General features: G+C 38.4%; 1 pseudogene; it reads left to right on the forward strand.

The window, feature by feature from the left end:
• Window positions 1–2,702: 2,702 nt before the first annotated feature.
• On the forward strand, window positions 2,703–2,802 carry LOC113292149 (annotated as a pseudogene).
• The last annotated feature ends 2,528 nt before the right edge of the window (window positions 2,803–5,330 follow it).

Here is a 5,330-nt window from a genome sequence, read left to right on the forward strand (position 1 = left end):
AATTTTTTTCCTTACACCTAGTCAACACTAATGTCAAATGATGCACTCATCGAAAGATGAACCAAACACTGAAAAATCATCCATAAAGACCTCTAAGAACCGTTCTACCATATCAGAAAATATGCTCATCATACAACGCTGAAAAGTTGCAGGGGCATTACATAGCCCGAAAGGCATGCGTCTATACGCAAAGGTACCAAAGGGACAGGTAAAAGTGGTTTTCTCTTGGTCTTCTGGGGCAATAACGATCTGATTATAACCGGAGTAGCCATCTAAGAAGCAATAGTGACTATGTCCAGCTAATCGCTCTAGCATTTGGTCGATAAAAGGAAGGGGAAAGTGATCCTTCCTTGTGACCTTGTTCAATTTCCTATAGTCAATACACACACGCCATCCCGTGGTCACTCGGGTTGGGATTAATTCATTATTATCATTCTGGACTACAGTGATACCTGATTTCTTGGGGACAACCTGAACAGGGCTGACCCACTTACTGTCTGAAATTGGGTAAATAATACCCGCATCTAACAACTTAAGCTCTTTTCGAACTACCTCTTTCATGTTAGGGTTCAGTCGACGTTGCATCTCCCTAGAAGGTTTGGAGTCTTCCTCTAAATGAATCTGATGCATACACACAGTAGGACTTATACCCTTAATGTCTGCTATAGTCCACCCTAAAGCTTCCTTATTGTCTTGAAGTACATTTACTAGCCTACTTTCCTGATCACTATCCAAATCGGAAGCTACAATCACAGGTAAAGTCTCAGATGGGCCTAAAAACACATACTTTAGAGTATCGGGTAGTGGTTTAAGGTCCAACTTTGGGGGCTCTTCTAAAGAAGGAATTAGGGTAGTCTCAGAAACTGGTAATGGTTCGAACCTAGCTTTCCATCTATCAGTGTCTAACACGGGGTAGAATCTAATAGAGCATTCACCTGTTCAATAGTGCTATCGTCGTCAAAATCTAAACCAAAATGGGATAGACAACTTTCTAATGGGTCTTCAGACAAATGTTTGGTAATGACTCCTGAACTAAGGCTTCTATCATGTTCACCTCTCAACACATGTGTCATCTAGCTCATGAGGTTGCTTACTGACATTAAAAATGTTCATCTCCATAGTCATATTACCAAAAGATAAACTCATCACACCATTTCGACAGTTAATGATCGCATTAGACGTAGCTAAAAATGGGCGACCTAAAATCACAGGTATCTGGTTCTCTGGGTCAGGGACAGGTTGGGTATCTAGGACCACGAAATCCACTGGATAAATAAACTTGTCGACCTCAATAAGAACATCCTCGAGGGATTTTAACAGACCTATCAGCTAACTGCAGTGTCATCTGAGTAGGTTTCATTTCACCAAGTCCTAGCTGTAAGTATACATGGAATGGCAGTAAGTTCACACTGGCTCCTAAGTCAAGTAAAGCTTTTTCTACCCGGAAGTTACCTATTGTGCAAGCAATGGTAGGAGAACCTGGGTCTTTGTACTTTGGAGTTGTGGTGTTCTGAATGATTGAACTTACGTGACTAGCTAAAAAGGCTTTCTTATGGACGCTAAGTTTTCGCTTTCGCGTACACATATCCTTAAGGAACTTGGCATAAGCAGGAATTTGCCTAATTGCATCTAATAAGGGAAGGTTTATGGTAACTTGCTTAAAAACCTCCACTATGTCATTAAAGTTCGATTCCTTCTTTGTTGGTACTAATAGCTGAGGAAATGGGGCTCTAGGCTAAAATCAGACCTTTCAGGAACCGAATTCACATCATCAGAAACTTTATCAGTCTCTCAGCTACTGGTCCTGAGAGGTGAGATCCTGAGGGGTGAACTACAGTATGTTCACTATCGGGCATGGTTACCTTATTGTCTACAACTCTACCACCTAAGGGTTCTAACAGCATTCAATTGATTCGATGGTTTTGCACCTAATTCATGAACTCCTCTAGGGTTGGGTGTGTTTGACTAGGAAACTTACCTTTTTCTCTCAAAGAATCACTTATCAGACCAACCTGGGTTTTTAACTCGGAAATAGCCTGACTATTTTCTTGTCCTATCCTGTTACTAGCTTGTAGACTCTGTTCTACGGATAACTGAAATTTTGCAGTTTGCTGAGTTAACAAGGCGAGAGATTCCTCTAAACTTAGGATTTTCTTATCTGACTGATTCTGAAACTGAGCTAGTCCTGAAGGATTCTTAGTATAGCCAAAACCTGGGGGAGCATTAGAATTACTAAACTGACCTTGACTTTGGCCCTTAGACCACGAAAGGTTCGGATGGTTTCTCCAACCAGGATTATAGGTTTCTGAATATGGGTCAATCTTTTGACGGTTATCAAATCTAGTGTTATTATAAGAGCATTGGCTTGCTCTTCAATATTCTGGCCTTCCCAAAAAGGCTCCACTCTACCACTAGTCTGGCCCACTTCTAAGGCTTCTAACCTTTTTGCTATAGCAGCAATTTTGGCATCTGATTCATAGCCTCCTTCTACCCTATTAACGTTTCCTCTACTTAAAAGAATTGTTTTCTGGGGTGCCCTACTATTTTCCCATTGCTGGGTTTTTTCGGCGATTTCATTAAAAAATTCCATCGCCGCATCAACAGTTTGGTTTTCAAATCCACCAGTGCATAGAGACTCAACCATGGTCGTTGTGGAATAATCTAAACCCTCATAAAGGATCTGAACTAGCCTAACCTTTTCTAAACCATGATGAGGACACTGGGATAATAAATCATTGAACCTTTCCAAATACCTATATAAAGATTCTCCCTCTTGTTGTGAAAATGTGCATATTTGCGTCCTAATAGACGATGTTTTGTGCCTAGGGAAAAACTTATTGAAAAAGGCAGATGTAAGTTGTTCATATGTCTCAATTGACTCGGAGTCCAAACTATACAGCCACGACTTGGCCTTATCTTTCAGGGAAAATGGGAATAACCTAAGTTTCAAAGCATCATCATCTAAGCCTCTAATTCTTAGAGTACTACAAATTTCCTCAAAATCCCTAACATGGTAATAAGGGTTTTCATTTTCTTTCCCTAAAAAGATTGGGAGCATCTGTAAGGTCCCAGGTTTCAGTTCATAGGGTGCCTCCGTTTCAGCTAACTTAATACACGAAGGACGAGTAGTCCTAGTTGGATTCAACAAAGCTTTCAAAGTTGCCATTTCTGGCGCTATCGGAGCAACATGGATTCTCTCCTCAGTCAAAGGACGTTCAAAAACAGACTCTTCAAAAGTCGGACTTCTAGATTAAGGTAATCGAGACGCTTCGAACTACTAGGTTTCTCTTTAACAAATCTACCTAGTGCGTCTCTTTTACGTTCAGGCATACAATAGAATTTTCTAAATTGGAAGGGTAAGCAAACACAGATCAAGGCCGACTCAACCAAATCAAACCTATTGATTTCTAGCAAACAAAAAGCATGATGGCTCCACTTAGATTGTTTCTAGACCAGCTTCTAATCCTTCGAACGGGAATTCGTTACAATTTAAGAAAACCCTCTGGAATCAATCCGTTAAGTTAAGTAAGTTGAATAGAGGCGAGGGAAGCTCGGTGGAGCTTTGATACCCAAGGCCTCACCGGTATTACAAGGCGGCGCAGTCACGCATTCAACTTACAGAAACCGTCAAGAACTTCGAAGTATGCTTAAAAGAGTAACCAATATTTTTCGAATGACTTTCCTGTTAAGCTCGTTACCCTATTGGTCTCGTTCTAGTCAAAATTTTAGGCTTAGGTTCGCATAGGTTACGTGTTCCTAAAGCGGGCAAGAAGAGAAAGGTGATGAAATCCGAACCCTTATCTTGTATGGCCAGGCCTTGCCCTTTACTAGAAAAATAAATTTCCGTATTCAGTCCTCAACATATATGCATACGAAGGAGTCCAGTAACTCGCTGACAGGGGATTCGCGAGTGTTTAGAATCTTACCTCCCGTTCCAGAGGGGGATGAATCGGTTGTAGTCGACTCGGGCCACTGACTCCGATGTCAAGTGTACGAACCCAAGGTGCAGAGACAACATCGTAATTGTCCTCCTTCTCTGCAAACAGTTTATATTTAAAGTACCCTTCCGTAAGGTAATAAAAAAAAATAATGTCCCAAAGTCCAAAAGTCCAAAAAGTAAAGAAAAATTACAAAAATAATAAACCCTAATACAGTTTTTTTTTCTTTTTTTTCTTTTTTTTTTCTAAAAGAAAATAAACAAACCCTAAACTAAAATTGTCTAAAATAAAATTGTCTTCTTTTCTATTCTTTTTGCTTTAATCTTTAGCTCCAAGTCTTTATGAAATCACCAAACTCTTTGGCTCAATTTTCTTTATGATCCAGAACCTGTAGACACAAGATAAATACCCAAAAAAATAAAAAAGAACAAAAATAATAAATAAAATAAATAAAAATAAAATAAATCTAAAACCCTAAAAACAAGTCCGCGCCGGCGCCAAAAATTGATGTGATTTGTAGATAATGGTAAAAGTGGTTCGATTCTCAGACTTGTGAAGGATATTAATTAGACTTAAATTCTAATATTAAAATAGAAAACTCACTAAAAATTATAGCAAACTCAATCAAAGATGATATCAATATTAAAAGAAACACTGAGGCTAAGATTCCACTATTTTCCAAGTTCAAAGTGATTAAACCAATACTCATATTTATCCAATTTTCTCATTTAATTTGATTCTGAAATATTGCAACAAGTAGATTTTCAAAAGTAGTAATTGTAAATACCAAGTATGAAGCATCAAAAGTCTTAAAACTAAGCATACTCCATCAAAATAGATCACAATCACTCAAATAAAAATCATATTCAATAATAGTTCAAGGCAAATAATCATATAATTATTGCAAATAAAAAGATAAAATAGAATATACCACTTTTTGTTGGAAAAATAGCTTCCTCTATCGCCTCATCAATGAGGTTTAGCTCCTCATATTAATCATGGTCTCAAAATATGTGTTTGTTGCTCAAAAGATGATTAAAAGAGTGAAAACTAATAACACAGACTGTTTGCAACAATGTATCGAAGTTACAAAACAGGTGTTACAATGGAACTGTTACAGAAAACTGTTGTAAATACTGTTGCTTTGTCGCTGATTTTAATACCCCAGAAACGACTGTCTTCTATGGCCTTTTGTTCTTCGTGTTCTTCCTTGTGCACCAGCAGAAACGATTTCCTGCAACTCTTGATTTCGTTCTCTGTTCTTCTCTAAACTTCCCCCAACTCTCGATTACCCTGTTATGACTCCTTCTCAACCTATATATAGGAAACAGGACCAAAAATACTCGATAAAATCTCCCCTGCCTTTCACCAAAAGTTACGGAGTTATCTTTT

This window comes from Papaver somniferum, chromosome 6 (assembly GCF_003573695.1).
Source record: "Papaver somniferum cultivar HN1 chromosome 6, ASM357369v1, whole genome shotgun sequence".
Taxonomy (NCBI): Eukaryota; Viridiplantae; Streptophyta; class Magnoliopsida; order Ranunculales; family Papaveraceae; genus Papaver; species Papaver somniferum.